The 20,795-nt window shown below is 45.5% G+C and overlaps 13 non-coding genes across 13 annotated transcripts; all 13 read right to left on the bottom strand.

The window, feature by feature from the left end:
* Positions 1–48: 48 nt before the first annotated feature.
* On the bottom strand, positions 49–120 carry Trnat-agu (transfer RNA threonine (anticodon AGU)). Its single transcript has one exon. It is a non-coding gene; the product is annotated as a tRNA-Thr (tRNA).
* Positions 121–1,588: 1,468 nt separating this feature from the next.
* On the bottom strand, positions 1,589–1,660 carry Trnaa-agc (transfer RNA alanine (anticodon AGC)). Its single transcript has one exon. It is a non-coding gene; the product is annotated as a tRNA-Ala (tRNA).
* Positions 1,661–3,104: 1,444 nt separating this feature from the next.
* On the bottom strand, positions 3,105–3,176 carry Trnat-agu (transfer RNA threonine (anticodon AGU)). The gene has a single exon. It is a non-coding gene; the product is annotated as a tRNA-Thr (tRNA).
* Positions 3,177–4,647: 1,471 nt separating this feature from the next.
* Trnaa-agc (transfer RNA alanine (anticodon AGC)) lies at positions 4,648–4,719 on the bottom strand. Its single transcript has one exon. It is a non-coding gene; the product is annotated as a tRNA-Ala (tRNA).
* Positions 4,720–6,193: 1,474 nt separating this feature from the next.
* Trnat-agu (transfer RNA threonine (anticodon AGU)) lies at positions 6,194–6,265 on the bottom strand. The gene has a single exon. It is a non-coding gene; the product is annotated as a tRNA-Thr (tRNA).
* A 1,444-nt stretch (positions 6,266–7,709) lies between these two features.
* On the bottom strand, positions 7,710–7,781 carry Trnat-agu (transfer RNA threonine (anticodon AGU)). Its single transcript has one exon. It is a non-coding gene; the product is annotated as a tRNA-Thr (tRNA).
* A 1,444-nt stretch (positions 7,782–9,225) lies between these two features.
* Trnat-agu (transfer RNA threonine (anticodon AGU)) lies at positions 9,226–9,297 on the bottom strand. Its single transcript has one exon. It is a non-coding gene; the product is annotated as a tRNA-Thr (tRNA).
* Positions 9,298–10,783: 1,486 nt separating this feature from the next.
* Trnaa-agc (transfer RNA alanine (anticodon AGC)) lies at positions 10,784–10,855 on the bottom strand. The gene has a single exon. It is a non-coding gene; the product is annotated as a tRNA-Ala (tRNA).
* Positions 10,856–12,323: 1,468 nt separating this feature from the next.
* On the bottom strand, positions 12,324–12,395 carry Trnat-agu (transfer RNA threonine (anticodon AGU)). Its single transcript has one exon. It is a non-coding gene; the product is annotated as a tRNA-Thr (tRNA).
* A 1,444-nt stretch (positions 12,396–13,839) lies between these two features.
* Positions 13,840–13,911, bottom strand: Trnat-agu (transfer RNA threonine (anticodon AGU)). Its single transcript has one exon. It is a non-coding gene; the product is annotated as a tRNA-Thr (tRNA).
* Positions 13,912–15,343: 1,432 nt separating this feature from the next.
* On the bottom strand, positions 15,344–15,415 carry Trnaa-agc (transfer RNA alanine (anticodon AGC)). The gene has a single exon. It is a non-coding gene; the product is annotated as a tRNA-Ala (tRNA).
* Positions 15,416–16,904: 1,489 nt separating this feature from the next.
* Trnat-agu (transfer RNA threonine (anticodon AGU)) lies at positions 16,905–16,976 on the bottom strand. Its single transcript has one exon. It is a non-coding gene; the product is annotated as a tRNA-Thr (tRNA).
* Positions 16,977–18,420: 1,444 nt separating this feature from the next.
* Positions 18,421–18,492, bottom strand: Trnat-agu (transfer RNA threonine (anticodon AGU)). Its single transcript has one exon. It is a non-coding gene; the product is annotated as a tRNA-Thr (tRNA).
* Between the last annotated feature and the right edge of the window lie 2,303 nt (positions 18,493–20,795).

The following is a 20,795-nucleotide window of genomic DNA, read 5'->3' as shown; positions in this document are numbered from 1 at the left end:
ACTGTTTGCTATAAGGCCACGACGCGCAACTGATATCCAAAATTCGTCTGCCTCCTGTGAGGATCGAACTCACGACCCCTGGTTTACTAGACCAGTGCTCTGCCACTGAGCTAAAGAGGCGCGGCCTAGCAGTACTTTTGCGTACTTCATCCTTACGGTCGTCTGGATCATCAGACTTCAGCTGACAACACTTCATATTACCGTCTAATATTTGCAGCTATGGCGACCCATTACTGCTTGGCTACACATCTGACACGTAAACGAAGTGCTCTCCAAATAACACCACTTGCATTTCAGAACATGTCTTTCACACATGTCTACAAAATCACCTTCACCTTCAAATACAGTTTCGTAGCGACTGACCGAGACGTAGGCAAAGTTTAAAGTTGCTATTTCCATTACATCACGTTAATCAGAAAAACGGTAAGTTACATCTGCAGAGGAACAAAATTCCGTTCCTCCCCACGTGGGGCTCGAACCCACGACCCTGGGATTAAGAGCCTTATGTTCTACCGACTGAGCTAGCCGCGCTGCCTCGGTGAGTATATGCCGGTTAGCACGTCACACAGTACTCGTTTGGGTTGATTGGTCCCATACAGAACCTCCCCATGTTGCCTAATGTTTTCCTAACGTCACACTCGTCACGTAGTTCACTTTTATTTCATAATCATTTCTGAGAGGTAACAGAATTGCATGACAACCTGCAGAGCTAGTTTCGTCAAAATTAACACACATACTTGATGTGACTCATAAGCCGAACGAGTTACTTTCCGACGTTATTTTAGATGTGCAAGTGCCAGTCAAAAACACGCGGCGACGGCAATATGCAAACCAATTCGCTAGTTAACACCGGTCTTGTTGTGCGTGTTTTAAGCTGAAGAGCATCTCCAAGCAGAAAATGGTCAACAGCAACATTCACACGGTTTCGTACTGCTCAAGTGCTACACTAAAATGGTATGTTTCTTTTTCATATCTGGAAAAACACGACCGAGAGAGGAATCAAACACGCAATCTTCAGATACGAAGTCCGACGCCTTATCCATTAGGCCACACGGTCACTGACAAACAAGTGGAACTTATATACGACTCATCTCAAAACGCTCACACCAATGAGGAGTTGTGTTTTCGTTCTACACAGACGCTGCCCCTTGCTCTTTCCCACCCATTTGATACATTCAACCTGCTACGAGACCTACCAAATATAGACTGGGAAACTAAACCACACACTTTGTGCATTCGGAAATGTAAGGCAGGGCGTCCCTCGCCGCATTTGCTACGATGTCCATTTGCTACTTCTGCAGAAGTGGCGGCGGCGACGACGACGACGACGACGACGACGACGACGACGACGACGACGACGACAACCGCGGAAGGCTCTGAGATATGTGAGAAATACATCTATAAAATATATTTCAGACTGTCCCATCCCACCTTATGCTGTACCGCTTTGGCAAATGCTTTATCTGCGCCATTCGCCTTAATCACATCTGAGAGTAATTCTTAATAAAACGCCTCTCGCTAATTGTTAGTCATCCCAGATACTGTTTGCTATAAGGCCACGACGCGCAACTGATATCCAAAATTCGTCTGCCTCCTGTGAGGATCGAACTCACGACCCCTGGATTGCTAGACCAGTGCTCTGCCACTGAGCTAAAGAGGCGCGGCCTAGCGGTACTTTTGCGTACTTCATCCTTACGGTCGTCTGGATCATCAGACTTCAGCTGACAACACTTCATATTACCGTCTAATATTTGCAGCTATGGCGACCCATTACTGCTTGGCTACACATCTGACACGTAAACGAAGTGCTCTCCAAATAACACCACTTGCATTTCAGAACATGTCTTTCACACATGTCTACAAAATCACCTTCACCTTCAAATACAGTTTCGTAGCGACTGACGGAGACGTAGGCAAAGTTTAAAGTTGCTATTTCCATTACATCACGTTAATCAGAAAAACGGTAAGTTACATCTGCAGAGGAACAAAATACAGTTCCTCCCCACGTGGGGCTCGAACCCACGACCCTGGGATTAAGAGCCTTATGTTCTACCGACTGAGCTAGCCGCGCTGCCTCGGTGAGTATATGCCGGTTAGCACGTCACACAGTACTCGTTTGGGTTGATTGGTCCCATACAGAACCTCCCCATGTTGCCTAATGTTTTCCTAACGTCACACTCGTCACGTAGTTCACTTTTATTTCATAATCATTTCTGAGAGGTAACAGAATTGCATGACAACCTGCAGAGCTAGTTTCGTCAAAATTAACACACATACTTGATGTGACTCATAAGCCGAACGAGTTACTTTCCGACGTTATTTTAGATGTGCAAGTGCCAGTCAAAAACACGCGGCGACGGCAATATGCAAACCAATTCGCTAGTTAACACCGGTCTTGTTGTGCGTGTTTTAAGCTGAAGAGCATCTCCAAGCAGAAAATGGTCAACAGCAACATTCACACGGTTTCGTACTGCTCAAGTGCTACACTAAAACGGTATGTTTCTTTTTCAGATCTGGAAAAACACGACCGAGAGAGGAATCAAACACGCAATCTTCAGATACGAAGTCCGACGCCTTATCCATTAGGCCACACGGTCACTGACAAACAAGTGTAACTTATATACGACTCATCTCAAAACGCTCACACCAATGAGGAGTTGTGTTTTCGTTCTACACAGACGCTGCCCCTTGCTCTTTCCCACCCATTTGATACATTCAACCTGCTACGAGACCTACCAAATATAGACTGGGAAACTAAACCACACACTTTGTGCATTCGGAAATGTAAGGCAGGGCGTCCCTCGCCGCATATGCTACGATGTCCATTTGCTACTTCTGCAGAAGTGGCGGCGACGACGACGACGACGACGACGACGACAACCGCGGAAGGCTCTGAGATATGTGAGAAATACATCTATAAAATATATTTCAGACTGTCCCATCCCACCTTATGCTGTACCGCTTTGGCAAATGCTTTATCTGCGCCATTCGCCTTAATCACATCTGAGAGTAATTCTTAATAAAACGCCTCTCGCTAATTGTTAGTCATCCCAGATACTGTTTGCTATAAGGCCACGACGCGCAACTGATATCCAAAATTCGTCTGCCTCCTGTGAGGATCGAACTCACGACCCCTGGTTTACTAGACCAGTGCTCTGCCACTGAGCTAAAGAGGCGCGGCCTAGCGGTACTTTTGCGTACTTCATCCTTACGGTCGTCTGGATCATCAGACTTCAGCTGACAACTCTTCATATTACCGTCTAATATTTGCAGCTATGGCGACCCATTACTGCTTGCCTACACATCTGACACGTAAACGAAGTGCTCTCCAAATAACACCACTTGCATTTCAGAACATGTCTTTCACACATGTCTACAAAATCACCTTCACCTTCAAATACAGTTTCGTAGCGACTGACGGAGACGTAGGCAAAGTTTAAAGTTGCTATTTCCATTACATCACGTTAATCAGAAGAACGGTAAGTTACATCTGCAGAGGAACAAAATTCCGTTTCTCCCCACGTGGGCCTCTAACACACGACCCTGGGATTAAGAGCCTTATGTTCTACCGACTGAGCTAGCCGCGCTGCCTCGGTGAGTATATGCCGGTTAGCACGTCACACAGTACTCGTTTGGTTTGATTGGTCCCATACAGAACCTTCCCATGTTGCCTAATGTTTTCCTAATGTCACACTCGTCACGTAGTTCACTTTTATTTCATAATCATTTCTGAGAGGTAACAGAATTGCATGACAACGTGCAGAGCTAGTTTCGTCAAAATTAACACACATACTTGATGTGACTCATAAGCCGAACGAGTTACTTTCCGACGTTATTTTAGATGTGCAAGTGCCAGTCAAAAACACGCGGCGACGGCAATATGCAAACCAATTCGCTAGTTAACACCGGTCTTGTTGTGCGTGTTTTAAGCTGAAGAGCATCTCCAAGCAGAAAATGGTCAACAGCAACATTCACACGGTTTCGTACTGCTCAAGTGCTACACTAAAACGGTATGTTTCTTTTTCAGATCTGGAAAAACACGACCGAGAGAGGAATCAAACACGCAATCTTCGGATACGAAGTCCGACGCCTTATCCATTAGGCCACACGGTCACTGACAAACAAGTGGAACTTATATACGACTCATCTCAAAACGCTCACACCACTGAGGAGTTGTGTTTTCGTTCTACACAGACGCTGCCCCTTGCTCTTTCCCACCCATTTGATACATTCAACCTGCTACGAGACCTACCAAATATAGACTGGGAAACTAAACCACACACTTTGTGCATTCGGAAATGTAAGGCAGGGTGTCCCTCGCCGCATTTGCTACGATGTCCATTTGCTACTTCTGCAGAAGTGGCGGCGGCGGCGGCGGCGGCGGCGGCGACGACGACGACGACGACGACGACGACGACGACAACCGCGGAAGGCTCTGAGATATGTGAGAAATACATCTATAAAATATATTTCAGACTGTCCCATCCCACCTTATGCTGTACCGCTTTGGCAAATGCTTTATCTGCGCCATTCGCCTTAATCACATCTGAGAGTAATTCTTAATAAAACGGCTCTCGCTAATTGTTAGTCATCCCAGATACTGTTCGCTATAAGGCCACGACGCGCAACTGATATCCAAAATTCGTCTGCCTCCTGTGAGGATCGAACTCACGACCCCTGGATTGCTAGACCAGTGCTCTGCCACTGAGCTAAAGAGGCGCGGCCTAGCGGTACTTTTGCGTACTTCATCCTTACGGTCGTCTGGATCATCAGACTTCAGCTGACAACACTTCATATTACCGTCTAATATTTGCAGCTATGGCGACCCATTACTGCTTGGCTACACATCTGACACGTAAACGAAGTGCTCTCCAAATAACACCACTTGCATTTCAGAACATGTCTTTCACACATGTCTACAAAATCACCTTCACCTTCAAATACAGTTTCGTAGCGACTGACGGAGACGTAGGCAAAGTTTAAAGTTGCTATTTCCATTACATCACGTTAATCAGAAAAACGGTAAGTTACATCTGCAGAGGAACAAAATACCGTTCCTCCCCACGTGGGGCTCGAACCCACGACCCTGGGATTAAGAGCCTTATGTTCTACCGACTGAGCTAGCCGCGCTGCCTCGGTGAGTATATGCCGGTTAGCACGTCACACAGTACTCGTTTGGGTTGATTGGTCCCATACAGAACCTCCCCATGTTGCCTAATGTTTTCCTAACGTCACACTCGTCACGTAGTTCACTTTTATTTCATAATCATTTCTGAGAGGTAACAGAATTGCATGACAACGTGCAGAGCTAGTTTCGTCAAAATTAACACACATACTTGATGTGACTCATAAGCCGAACGAGTTACTTTCCGACGTTATTTTAGATGTGCAAGTGCCAGTCAAAAACACGCGGCGACGGCAATATGCAAACCAATTCGCTAGTTAACACCGGTCTTGTTGTGCGTGTTTTAAGCTGAAGAGCATCTCCAAGCAGAAAATGGTCAACAGCAACATTCACACGGTTTCGTACTGCTCAAGTGCTACACTAAAACGGTATGTTTCTTTTTCAGATCTGGAAAAACACGACCGAGAGAGGAATCAAACACGCAATCTTCGGATACGAAGTCCGACGCCTTATCCATTAGGCCACACGGTCACTGACAAACAAGTGGAACTTATATACGACTCATCTCAAAACGCTCACACCACTGAGGAGTTGTGTTTTCGTTCTACACAGACGCTGCCCCTTGCTCTTTCCCACCCATTTGATACATTCAACCTGCTACGAGACCTACCAAATATAGACTGGGAAACTAAACCACACACTTTGTGCATTCGGAAATGTAAGGCAGGGCGTCCCTCGCCGCATTTGCTACGATGTCCATTTGCTACTTCTGCAGAAGTGGCGGCGGCGGCGACGACGACGACGACGACGACGACGACGACGACGACGACGACGACGACGACAACCGCGGAAGGCTCTGAGATATGTGAGAAATACATCTATAAAATATATTTCAGACTGTCCCATCCCACCTTATGCTGTACCGCTTTGGCAAATGCTTTATCTGCGCCATTCGCCTTAATCACATCTGAGAGTAATTCTTAATAAAACGCCTCTCGCTAATTGTTAGTCATCCCAGATACTGTTTGCTATAAGGCCACGACGCGCAACTGATATCCAAAATTCGTCTGCCTCCTGTGAGGATCGAACTCACGACCCCTGGTTTACTAGACCAGTGCTCTGCCACTGAGCTAAAGAGGCGCGGCCTAGCGGTACTTTTGCGTACTTCATCCTTACGGTCGTCTGGATCATCAGACTTCAGCTGACAACACTTCATATTACCGTCTAATATTTGCAGCTATGGCGACCCATTACTGCTTGGCTACACATCTGACACGTAAACGAAGTGCTCTCCAAATAACACCACTTGCATTTCAGAACATGTCTTTCACACATGTCTACAAAATCACCTTCACCTTCAAATACAGTTTCGTAGCGACTGACGGAGACGTAGGCAAAGTTGAAAGTTGCTATTTCCATTACATCACGTTAATCAGAAAAACGGTAAGTTACATCTGCAGAGGAACAAAATTCCGCTCCTCCCCACGTGGGGCTGGAACCCACGACCCTGGGATTAACAGCCTTATGTTCTACCGACTGAGCTAGCCGCGCTGCCTCGGTGAGTATATGCCGGTTAGCACGTCACACAGTACTCGTTTGGGTTGATTGGTCCCATACAGAACCTCCCCATGTTGCCTAATGTTTTCCTAACGTCACACTCGTCACGTAGTTCACTTTTATTTCATAATCATTTCTGAGAGGTAACAGAATTGCATGACAACCTGCAGAGCTAGTTTCGTCAAAATTAACACACATACTTGATGTGACTCATAAGCCGAACGAGTTACTTTCCGACGTTATTTTAGATGTGCAAGTGCCAGTCAAAAACACGCGGCGACGGCAATATGCAAACCAATTCGCTAGTTAACACCGGTCTTGTTGTGCGTGTTTTAAGCTGAAGAGCATCTCCAAGCAGAAAATGGTCAACAGCAACATTCACACGGTTTCGTACTGCTCAAGTGCTACACTAAAACGGTATGTTTCTTTTTCAGATCTGGAAAAACACGACCGAGAGAGGAATCAAACACGCAATCTTCGGATACGAAGTCCGACGCCTTATTCATTAGGCCACACGGTCACTGACAAACAAGTGGAACTTATATACGACTCATCTCAAAACGCTCACACCAATGAGGAGTTGTGTTTTCGTTCTACACAGACGCTGCCCCTTGCTCTTTCCCACCCATTTGATACATTCAACCTGCTACGAGACCTACCAAATATAGACTGGGAAACTAAACCACACACTTTGTGCATTCGGAAATGTAAGGCAGGGCGTCCCTCGCCGCATTTGCTACGATGTCCATTTACTACTTCTGCAGAAGTGGCGGCGGCGGCGACGACGACGACGACGACGACAACCGCGGAAGGCTCTGAGATATGTGAGAAATACATCTATAAAATATATTTCAGACTGTCCCATCCCACCTTATGCTGTACCGCTTTGGCAAATGCTTTATCTGCGCCATTCGCCTTAATCACATCTGAGAGTAATTCTTAATAAAACGCCTCTCGCTAATTGTTAGTCATCCCAGATACTGTTTGCTATAAGGCCACGACGCGCAACTGATATCCAAAATTCGTCTGCTTCCTGTGAGGATCGAACTCACGACCCCTGGTTTACTAGACCAGTGCTCTGCCACTGAGCTAAAGAGGCGCGGCCTAGCGGTACTTTTGCGTACTTCATCCTTACGGTCGTCTGGATCATCAGACTTCAGCTGACAACACTTCATATTACCGTCTAATATTTGCAGCTATGGCGACCCATTACTGCTTGGCTACACATCTGACACGTAAACGAAGTGCTCTCCAAATAACACCACTTGCATTTCAGAACATGTCTTTCACACATGTCTACAAAATCACCTTCACCTTCAAATACAGTTTCGTAGCGACTGACGGAGACGTAGGCAAAGTTTAAAGTTGCTATTTCCATTACATCACGTTAATCAGAAAAACGGTAAGTTACATCTGCAGAGGAACAAAATACAGTTCCTCCCCACGTGGGGCTCGAACCCACGACCCTGGGATTAAGAGCCTTATGTTCTACCGACTGAGCTAGCCGCGCTGCCTCGGTGAGTATATGCCGGTTAGCACGTCACACAGTACTCGTTTGGGTTGATTGGTCCCATACAGAACCTCCCCATGTTGCCTAATGTTTTCCTAACGTCACACTCGTCACGTAGTTCACTTTTATTTCATAATCATTTCTGAGAGGTAACAGAATTGCATGACAACCTGCAGAGCTAGTTTCGTCAAAATTAACACACATACTTGATGTGACTCATAAGCCGAACGAGTTACTTTCCGACGTTATTTTAGATGTGCAAGTGCCAGTCAAAAACACGCGGCGACGGCAATATGCAAACCAATTCGCTAGTTAACACCGGTCTTGTTGTGCGTGTTTTAAGCTGAAGAGCATCTCCAAGCAGAAAATGGTCAACAGCAACATTCACACGGTTTCGTACTGCTCAAGTGCTACACTAAAACGGTATGTTTCTTTTTCAGATCTGGAAAAACACGACCGAGAGAGGAATCAAACACGCAATCTTCAGATACGAAGTCCGACGCCTTATCCATTAGGCCACACGGTCACTGACAAACAAGTGTAACTTATATACGACTCATCTCAAAACGCTCACACCAATGAGGAGTTGTGTTTTCGTTCTACACAGACGCTGCCCCTTGCTCTTTCCCACCCATTTGATACATTCAACCTGCTACGAGACCTACCAAATATAGACTGGGAAACTAAACCACACACTTTGTGCATTCGGAAATGTAAGGCAGGGCGTCCCTCGCCGCATATGCTACGATGTCCATTTGCTACTTCTGCAGAAGTGGCGGCGACGACGACGACGACGACGACGACGACAACCGCGGAAGGCTCTGAGATATGTGAGAAATACATCTATAAAATATATTTCAGACTGTCCCATCCCACCTTATGCTGTACCGCTTTGGCAAATGCTTTATCTGCGCCATTCGCCTTAATCACATCTGAGAGTAATTCTTAATAAAACGCCTCTCGCTAATTGTTAGTCATCCCAGATACTGTTTGCTATAAGGCCACGACGCGCAACTGATATCCAAAATTCTTCTGCCTCCTGTGAGGATCGAACTCACGACCCCTGGTTTACTAGACCAGTGCTCTGCCACTGAGCTAAAGAGGCGCGGCCTAGCGGTACTTTTGCGTACTTCATCCTTACGGTCGTCTGGATCATCAGACTTCAGCTGACAACTCTTCATATTACCGTCTAATATTTGCAGCTATGGCGACCCATTACTGCTTGCCTACACATCTGACACGTAAACGAAGTGCTCTCCAAATAACACCACTTGCATTTCAGAACATGTCTTTCACACATGTCTACAAAATCACCTTCACCTTCAAATACAGTTTCGTAGCGACTGACGGAGACGTAGGCAAAGTTTAAAGTTGCTATTTCCATTACATCACGTTAATCAGAAGAACGGTAAGTTACATCTGCAGAGGAACAAAATTCCGTTTCTCCCCACGTGGGGCTCGAACACACGACCCTGGGATTAAGAGCCTTATGTTCTACCGACTGAGCTAGCCGCGCTGCCTCGGTGAGTATATGCCGGTTAGCACGTCACACAGTACTCGTTTGGTTTGATTGGTCCCATACAGAACCTTCCCATGTTGCCTAATGTTTTCCTAACGTCACACTCGTCACGTAGTTCACTTTTATTTCATAATCATTTCTGAGAGGTAACAGAATTGCATGACAACGTGCAGAGCTAGTTTCGTCAAAATTAACACACATACTTGATGTGACTCATAAGCCGAACGAGTTACTTTCCGACGTTATTTTAGATGTGCAAGTGCCAGTCAAAAACACGCGGCGACGGCAATATGCAAACCAATTCGCTAGTTAACACCGGTCTTGTTGTGCGTGTTTTAAGCTGAAGAGCATCTCCAAGCAGAAAATGGTCAACAGCAACATTCACACGGTTTCGTACTGCTCAAGTGCTACACTAAAACGGTATGTTTCTTTTTCAGATCTGGAAAAACACGACCGAGAGAGGAATCAAACACGCAATCTTCGGATACGAAGTCCGACGCCTTATCCATTAGGCCACACGGTCACTGACAAACAAGTGGAACTTATATACGACTCATCTCAAAACGCTCACACCACTGAGGAGTTGTGTTTTCGTTCTACACAGACGCTGCCCCTTGCTCTTTCCCACCCATTTGATACATTCAACCTGCTACGAGACCTACCAAATATAGACTGGGAAACTAAACCACACACTTTGTGCATTCGGAAATGTAAGGCAGGGTGTCCCTCGCCGCATTTGCTACGATGTCCATTTGCTACTTCTGCAGAAGTGGCGGCGGCGGCGACGACGACGACGACGACGACGACGACGACGACGACGACGACGACGACGACGACGACGACGACAACCGCGGAAGGCTCTGAGATATGTGAGAAATACATCTATAAAATATATTTCAGACTGTCCCATCCCACCTTATGCTGTACCGCTTTGGCAAATGCTTTATCTGCGCCATTCGCCTTAATCACATCTGAGAGTAATTCTTAATAAAACGCCTCTCGCTAATTGTTAGTCATCCCAGATACTGTTCGCTATAAGGCCACGACGCGCAACTGATATCCAAAATTCGTCTGCCTCCTGTGAGGATCGAACTCACGACCCCTGGATTGCTAGACCAGTGCTCTGCCACTGAGCTAAAGAGGCGCGGCCTAGCGGTACTTTTGGGTACTTCATCCTTACGGTCGTCTGGATCATCAGACTTCAGCTGACAACACTTCATATTACCGTCTAATATTTGCAGCTATGGCGACCCATTACTGCTTGGCTACACATCTGACACGTAAACGAAGTGCTCTCCAAATAACACCACTTGCATTTCAGAACATGTCTTTCACACATGTCTACAAAATCACCTTCACCTTCAAATACAGTTTCGTAGCGACTGACGGAGACGTAGGCAAAGTTTAAAGTTGCTATTTCCATTACATCACGTTAATCAGAAAAACGGTAAGTTACATCTGCAGAGGAACAAAATACCGTTCCTCCCCACGTGGGGCTCGAACCCACGACCCTGGGATTAAGAGCCTTATGTTCTACCGACTGAGCTAGCCGCGCTGCCTCGGTGAGTATATGCCGGTTAGCACGTCACACAGTACTCGTTTGGGTTGATTGGTCCCATACAGAACCTCCCCATGTTGCCTAATGTTTTCCTAACGTCACACTCGTCACGTAGTTCACTTTTATTTCATAATCATTTCTGAGAGGTAACAGAATTGCATGACAACCTGCAGAGCTAGTTTCGTCAAAATTAACACACATACTTGATGTGACTCATAAGCCGAACGAGTTACTTTCCGAAGTTATTTTAGATGTGCAAGTGCCAGTCAAAAACACGCGGCGACGGCAATATGCAAACCAATTCGCTAGTTAACACCGGTCTTGTTGTGCGTGTTTTAAGCTGAAGAGCATCTCCAAGCAGAAAATGGTCAACAGCAACATTCACACGGTTTCGTACTGCTCAAGTGCTACACTAAAACGGTATGTTTCTTTTTCAGATCTGGAAAAACACGACCGAGAGAGGAATCAAACACGCAATCTTCGGATACGAAGTCCGACGCCTTATCCATTAGGCCACACGGTCACTGACAAACAAGTGGAACTTATATACGACTCATCTCAAAACGCTCACACCACTGAGGAGTTGTGTTTTCCTTCTACACAGACGCTGCCCCTTGCTCTTTCCCACCCATTTGATACATTCAACCTGCTACGAGACCTACCAAATATAGACTGGGAAACTAAACCACACACTTTGTGCATTCGGAAATGTAAGGCAGGGCGTCCCTCGCCGCATTTGCTACGATGTCCATTTGCTACTTCTGCAGAAGTGGCGGCGGCGGCGACGACGACGACGACGACGACGACGACGACGACGACGACGACGACAACCGCGGAAGGCTCTGAGATATGTGAGAAATACATCTATAAAATATATTTCAGACTGTCCCATCCCACCTTATGCTGTACCGCTTTGGCAAATGCTTTATCTGCGCCATTCGCCTTAATCACATCTGAGAGTAATTCTTAATAAAACGCCTCTCGCTAATTGTTAGTCATCCCAGATACTGTTTGCTATAAGGCCACGACGCGCAACTGATATCCAAAATTCGTCTGCCTCCTGTGAGGATCGAACTCACGACCCCTGGTTTACTAGACCAGTGCTCTGCCACTGAGCTAAAGAGGCGCGGCCTAGCGGTACTTTTGCGTACTTCATCCTTACGGTCGTCTGGATCATCAGACTTCAGCTGACAACACTTCATATTACCGTCTAATATTTGCAGCTATGGCGACCCATTACTGCTTGGCTACACATCTGACACGTAAACGAAGTGCTCTCCAAATAACACCACTTGCATTTCAGAACATGTCTTTCACACATGTCTACAAAATCACCTTCACCTTCAAATACAGTTTCGTAGCGACTGACGGAGACGTAGGCAAAGTTTAAAGTTGCTATTTCCATTACATCACGTTAATCAGAAAAACGGTAAGTTACATCTGCAGAGGAACAAAATTCCGCTCCTCTCCACGTGGGGCTGGAACCCACGACCCTGGGATTAACAGCCTTATGTTCTACCGACTGAGCTAGCCGCGCTGCCTCGGTGAGTATATGCCGGTTAGCACGTCACACAGTACTCGTTTGGGTTGATTGGTCCCATACAGAACCTCCCCATGTTGCCTAATGTTTTCCTAACGTCACACTCGTCACGTAGTTCACTTTTATTTCATAATCATTTCTGAGAGGTAACAGAATTGCATGACAACCTGCAGAGCTAGTTTCGTCAAAATTAACACACATACTTGATGTGACTCATAAGCCGAACGAGTTACTTTCCGACGTTATTTTAGATGTGCAAGTGCCAGTCAAAAACACGCGGCGACGGCAATATGCAAACCAATTCGCTAGTTAACACCGGTCTTGTTGTGCGTGTTTTAAGCTGAAGAGCATCTCCAAGCAGAAAATGGTCAACAGCAACATTCACACGGTTTCGTACTGCTCAAGTGCTACACTAAAACGGTATGTTTCTTTTTCAGATCTGGAAAAACACGACCGAGAGAGGAATCAAACACGCAATCTTCGGATACGAAGTCCGACGCCTTATCCATTAGGCCACACGGTCACTGACAAACAAGTGGAACTTATATACGACTCATCTCAAAACGCTCACACCAATGAGGAGTTGTGTTTTCGTTCTACACAGACGCTGCCCCTTGCTCTTTCCCACCCATTTGATACATTCAACCTGCTACGAGACCTACCAAATATAGACTGGGAAACTAAACCACACACTTTGTGCATTCGGAAATGTAAGGCAGGGCGTCCCTCGCCGCATTTGCTACGATGTCCATTTACTACTTCTGCAGAAGTGGCGGCGGCGGCGACGACGACGACGACGACGACAACCGCGGAAGGCTCTGAGATATGTGAGAAATACATCTATAAAATATATTTCAGACTGTCCCATCCCACCTTATGCTGTACCGCTTTGGCAAATGCTTTATCTGCGCCATTCGCCTTAATCACATCTGAGAGTAATTCTTAATAAAACGCCTCTCGCTAATTGTTAGTCATCCCAGATACTGTTTGCTATAAGGCCACGACGCGCAACTGATATCCAAAATTCGTCTGCTTCCTGTGAGGATCGAACTCACGACCCCTGGTTTACTAGACCAGTGCTCTGCCACTGAGCTAAAGAGGCGCGGCCTAGCGGTACTTTTGCGTACTTCATCCTTACGGTCGTCTGGATCATCAGACTTCAGCTGACAACACTTCATATTACCGTCTAATATTTGCAGCTATGGCGACCCATTACTGCTTGGCTACACATCTGACACGTAAACGAAGTGCTCTCCAAATAACACCACTTGCATTTCAGAACATGTCTTTCACACATGTCTACAAAATCACCTTCACCTTCAAATACAGTTTCGTAGCGACTGACGGAGACGTAGGCAAAGTTTAAAGTTGCTATTTCCATTACATCACGTTAATCAGAAAAACGGTAAGTTACATCTGCAGAGGAACAAAATTCCGTTCCTCCCCACGTGGGGCTCGAACCCACGACCCTGGGATTAAGAGCCTTATGTTCTACCAACTGAGCTAGCCGCGCTGCCTCGGTGAGTATATGCCGGTTAGCACGTCACACAGTACTCGTTTGGGTTGATTGGTCCCATACAGAACCTCCCCATGTTGCCTAATGTTTTCCTAACGTCACACTCGTCACGTAGTTCACTTTTATTTCATAATCATTTCTGAGAGGTAACAGAATTGCATGACAACCTGCAGAGCTGGTTTCGTCAAAATTAACACACATACTTGATGTGACTCATAAGCCGAACGAGTTACTTACCGACGTTATTTTAGATGTGCAAGTGCCAGTCAAAAACACGTGGCGACGGCAATATGCAAACCAATTCGCTAGTTAACACCGGTCTTGTTGTGCGTGTTTTAAGCTGAAGAGCACCTCCAAGCAGAAAATGGTCAACAGCAACATTCACACGGTTTCATACTGCTCAAGTGCTACACTAAAACGGTATGTTTCTTTTTCAGATCTGGAAAAACACGACCGAGAGAGGAATCAAACACGCAATCTTCAGATACGAAGTCCGACGCCTTATCCATTAGGCCACACGGTCACTGACAAACAAGTGTAACTTATATACGACTCATCTCAAAACGCTCACACCAATGAGGAGTTGTGTTTTCGTTCTACACAGACGCTGCCCCTTGCTCTTTCCCACCCATTTGATACATTCAACCTGCTACGAGACCTACCAAATATAGACTGGGAAACTAAACCACACACTTTGTGCATTCGGAAATGTAAGGCAGGGCGTCCCTCGCCGCATTTGCTACAATGTCCATTTGCTACTTCTGCAGAAGTGGCGGCGACGACGACGACGACAACCGCGGAAGGCTCTGAGATATGTGAGAAATACATCTATAAAATATATTTCAGACTGTCCCATCCCACCTTATGCTGTACCGCTTTGGCAAATGCTTTATCTGCGCCATTCGCCTTAATCACATCTGAGAGTAATTCTTAATAAAACGCCTCTCGCTAATTGTTAGTCATCCCAGATACTGTTCGCTATAAGGCCACGACGCGCAACTGATATCCAAAATTCGTCTGCCTCCTGTGAGGATCGAACTCACGACCCCTGGATTGCTAGACCAGTGCTCTGCCACTGAGCTAAAGAGGCGCGGCCTAGCGGTACTTTTGCGTACTTCATCCTTACGGTCGTCTGGATCATCAGACTTCAGCTGACAACACTTCATATTACCGTCTAATATTTGCAGCTATGGCGACCCATTACTGCTTGGCTACACATCTGACACGTAAACGAAGTGCTCTCCAAATAACACCACTTGCATTTCAGAACATGTCTTTCACACATGTCTACAAAATCACCTTCACCTTCAAATACAGTTTCGTAGCGACTGACGGAGACGTAGGCAAAGTTTAAAGTTGCTATTTCCATTACATCACGTTAATCAGAAAAACGGTAAGTTACATCTGCAGAGGAACAAAATACCGTTCCTCCCCACGTGGGGCTCGAACCCACGACCCTGGGATTAAGAGCCTTATGTTCTACCGACTGAGCTAGCCGCGCTGCCTCGGTGAGTATATGCCGGTTAGCACGTCACACAGTACTCGTTTGGGTTGATTGGTCCCATACAGAACCTCCCCATGTTGCCTAATGTTTTCCTAACGTCACACTCGTCACGTAGTTCACTTTTATTTCATAATCATTTCTGAGAGGTAACAGAATTGCATGACAACCTGCAGAGCTAGTTTCGTCAAAATTAACACACATACTTGATGTGACTCATAAGCCGAACGAGTTACTTTCCGACGTTATTTTAGATGTGCAAGTGCCAGTCAAAAACACGCGGCGACGGCAATATGCAAACCAATTCGCTAGTTAACACCGGTCTTGTTGTGCGTGTTTTAAGCTGAAGAGCATCTCCAAGCAGAAAATGGTCAACAGCAACATTCACACGGTTTCGTACTGCTCAAGTGCTACACTAAAACGGTATGTTTCTTTTTCAGATCTGGAAAAACACGACCGAGAGAGGAATCAAACACGCAATCTTCGGATACGAAGTCCGACGCCTTATCCATTAGGCCACACGGTCACTGACAAACAAGTGGAACTTATATACGACTCATCTCAAAACGCTCACACCACTGAGGAGTTGTGTTTTCCTTCTACACAGACGCTGCCCCTTGCTCTTTCCCACCCATTTGATACATTCAACCTGCTACGAGACCTACCAAATATAGACTGGGAAACTAAACCACACACTTTGTGCATTCGGAAATGTAAGGCAGGGCGTCCCTCGCCGCATTTGCTACGATGTCCATTTGCTACTTCTGCAGAAGTGGCGGCGGCGGCGACGACGACGACGACGACGACGACGACGACGACGACGACGACGACGACGACGACGACGACGACGACAACCGCGGAAGGCTCTGAGATATGTGAGAAATACATCTATAAAATATATTTCAGACTGTCCCATCCCACCTTATGCTGTACCGCTTTGGCAAATGCTTTATCTGCGCCATTCGCCTTAATCACATCTGAGAGTAATTCTTAATAAAACGCCTCTCGCTAATTGTTAGTCATCCCAGATACTGTTTGCTATAAGGCCACGACGCGCAACTGATATCCAAAATTCGTCTGCCTCCTGTGAGGATCGAACTCACGACCCCTGGTTTACTAGACCAGTGCTCTGCCACTGAGCTAAAGAGGCGCGGCCTAGCGGTACTTTTGCGTACTTCATCCTTACGGTCGTCTGGATCATCAGACTTCAGCTGACAACACTTCATATTACCGTCTAATATTTGCAGCTATGGCGACCCATTACTGCTTGGCTACACATCTGACACGTAAACGAAGTGCTCTCCAAATAACACCACTTGCATTTCAGAACATGTCTTTCACACATGTCTACAAAATCACCTTCACCTTCAAATACAGTTTCGTAGCGACTGACGGAGACGTAGGCAAAGTTTAAAGTTGCTATTTCCATTACATCACGTTAATCAGAAAAACGGTAAGTTACATCTGCAGAGGAACAAAATTCCGCTCCTCTCCACGTGGGGCTGGAACCCACGACCCTGGGATTAACAGCCTTATGTTCTACCGACTGAGCTAGCCGCGCTGCCTCGGTGAGTATATGCCGGTTAGCACGTCACACAGTACTCGTTTGGGTTGATTGGTCCCATACAGAACCTCCCCATGTTGCCTAATGTTTTCCTAACGTCACACTCGTCACGTAGTTCACTTTTATTTCATAATCATTTCTGAGAGGTAACAGAATTGCATGACAACCTGCAGAGCTAGTTTCGTCAAAATTAACACACATACTTGATGTGACTCATAAGCCGAACGAGTTACTTTCCGACGTTATTTTAGATGTGCAAGTGCCAGTCAAAAACACGCGGCGACGGCAATATGCAAACCAATTCGCTAGTTAACACCGGTCTTGTTGTGCGTGTTTTAAGCTGAAGAGCATCTCCAAGCAGAAAATGGTCAACAGCAACATTCACACGGTTTTGTACTGCTCAAGTGCTACACTAAAACGGTATGTTTCTTTTTCAGATCTGGAAAAACACGACCGAGAGAGGAATCAAACACGCAATCTTCGGATACGAAGTCCGACGCCTTATCCATTAGGCCACACGGTCACTGACAAACAAGTGGAACTTATATACGACTCATCTCAAAACGCTCACACCAATGAGGAGTTGTGTTTTCGTTCTACACAGACGCTGCCCCTTGCTCTTTCCCACCCATTTGATACATTCAACCTGCTACGAGACCTACCAAATATAGACTGGGAAACTAAACCACACACTTTGTGCATTCAGAAATGTAAGGCAGGGCGTCCCTCGCCGCATTTGCTACGATGTCCATTTACTACTTCTGCAGAAGTGGCGGCGGCGGCGACGACGACGACGACGACGACAACCGCGGAAGGCTCTGAGATATGTGAGAAATACATCTATAAAATATATTTCAGACTGTCCCATCCCACCTTATGCTGTACCGCTTTGGCAAATGCTTTATCTGCGCCATTCGCCTTAATCACATCTGAGAGTAATTCTTAATAAAACGCCTCTCGCTAATTGTTAGTCATCCCAGATACTGTTTGCTATAAGGCCACGACGCGCAACTGATATCCAAAATTCGTCTGCTTCCTGTGAGGATCGAACTCACGACCCCTGGTTTACTAGACCAGTGCTCTGCCACTGAGCTAAAGAGGCGCGGCCTAGCGGTACTTTTGCGTACTTCATCCTTACGGTCGTCTGGATCATCAGACTTCAGCTGACAACACTTCATATTACCGTCTAATATTTGCAGCTATGGCGACCCATTACTGCTTGGCTACACATCTGACACGTAAACGAAGTGCTCTCCAAATAACACCACTTGCATTTCAGAACATGTCTTTCACACATGTCTACAAAATCACCTTCACCTTCAAATACAGTTTCGTAGCGACTGACGGAGACGTAGGCAAAGTTTAAAGTTGCTATTTCCATTACATCACGTTAATCAGAAAAACGGTAAGTTACATCTGCAGAGGAACAAAATTCCGTTCCTCCCCACGTGGGGCTCGAACCCACGACCCTGGGATTAAGAGCCTTATGTTCTACCAACTGAGCTAGCCGCGCTGCCTCGGTGAGTATATGCCGGTTAGCACGTCACACAGTACTCGTTTGGGTTGATTGGTCCCATACAGAACCTCCCCATGTTGCCTAATGTTTTCCTAACGTCACACTCGTCACGTAGTTCACTTTTATTTCATAATCATTTCTGAGAGGTAACAGAATTGCATGACAACCTGCAGAGCTGGTTTCGTCAAAATTAACACACATACTTGATGTGACTCATAAGCCGAACGAGTTACTTTCCGACGTTATTTTAGATGTGCAAGTGCCAGTCAAAAACACGTGGCGACGGCAATATGCAAACCAATTCGCTAGTTAACACCGGTCTTGTTGTGCGTGTTTTAAGCTGAAGAGCACCTCCAAGCAGAAAATGGTCAACAGCAACATTCACACGGTTTCGTACTGCTCAAGTGCTACACTAAAACGGTATGTTTCTTTTTCAGATCTGGAAAAACACGACCGAGAGAGGAATCAAACACGCAATCTTCGGATACGAAGTCCGACGCCTTATCCATTTTTTTTTTTTTTTTTGTTTTTTTTTTTTTGTTGCTGGGAGTGTCCACATTGCCGTTCTCCAAATCTCTCGACTGTTTCGCCCTTACGATCGGCGACGACCGTCAGGCCACCAAAAGTTTGCGGTCTGCAATTTCTTGTCCTAGTGCACAGCTTGTGGGATAACGTGGCTCGACTGCGAAATGCGCCTTTCGGCTCCACTCTCTGGCTACAGTTTGCTGTTGTTCACAGTTTTTTTTTTTTATATAAGCAGCATGAGGCAGGCGGAGGCAAAGCGGGCAGGGGTCAAATTCTCGAGGCCTGGCCGCGATGTCTCCACCCAGTCCTGTTGCTGAGGCATGTCTTTATCATAGTTTTCAATAAGAAATTTTACATCTTGTGTATACGTAGATATATGCTGTTTTGCCTTCGAAATCCTGAACCAAAAGATGCTTCATTTGAAACAAAAAATTTATGTCATGCCGAGGCAATAGAGATTGAAGGTTATAGCTTTAGTGCTTTTTTTTTTTTTTTTTTTTTTTTCTCTCATCCACTGCTTCTCGGCAACCTAGCATACTTCTTTGTAATATATAATAAAGTTGTAGGAAGTAGTGGACCCTGAACCTGTATATTATTTTTTTTAATTTCTGTTTAGTTTTTTTATTGTTATTATTATTATTTTTGTTTGTTTGTTATTTTTTTATTGTAAAAGAAAAATCTTCATGGAATGTGAAGAAGGAATTTTATGTTAAGGCACTAATTCCATAGCCTCCTTTCCTTCTTGAGATTAATAATAATAATAAAAAAAGTATGTTCCCTTCCATGGAAACAAATGAGACTTCCTTCTCAGTCATAAAATGAATGTATAAGAAAACAATTTATCTTTAACCCTGCGATACTGGCTTTCGGCTTCGGCTTCTTCTGTGCAATAAACAAAATAGCCTTCTTTGCCAGCAGAGGATAAGTGATTGTAATATGAAACTGTAAAATTGTACTTCTCCCCAATTGTTTTTGTTTAAGCGTCGTTTCGCTTAAATAAACGATTTTTGTTTATCTCGTTGGCTTGTCAACCAATGCCCAGTCGCTCGAATACAATTTTAAGCATATTGCCGTAGTTTTTCTTGTGGTCTTTATATTTCAGGGCGTTATAAAAAGCACACTTCAAGTACATGTAAAAATCAGTGGAATTGTCATTTCCCAGGTGATTAATTACGTAATTCACATAGTGTCCCATTAACCAATGGACCGAGTTGTTTTTTGCTGCTGGAAAATAGCAAGTCTGAGGCCTGAGGAATGTAACAGGGGGAAAATTTTCCACCGAAGATCTCGTAAGAAAAGCCAGTTGTTCCCTAATCCAATTACAGAGTTGTAGATTGCCACCGCACGTGAATCTGTGCACTAAC

Source organism: Schistocerca gregaria, chromosome 4, assembly GCF_023897955.1.
Source record: "Schistocerca gregaria isolate iqSchGreg1 chromosome 4, iqSchGreg1.2, whole genome shotgun sequence".
NCBI lineage: Eukaryota > Metazoa > Arthropoda > Insecta > Orthoptera > Acrididae > Schistocerca > Schistocerca gregaria.
The sequence above is the reverse complement of the archived record's forward strand: the minus strand, read 5'-3'. Positions and strand labels throughout refer to the sequence as shown.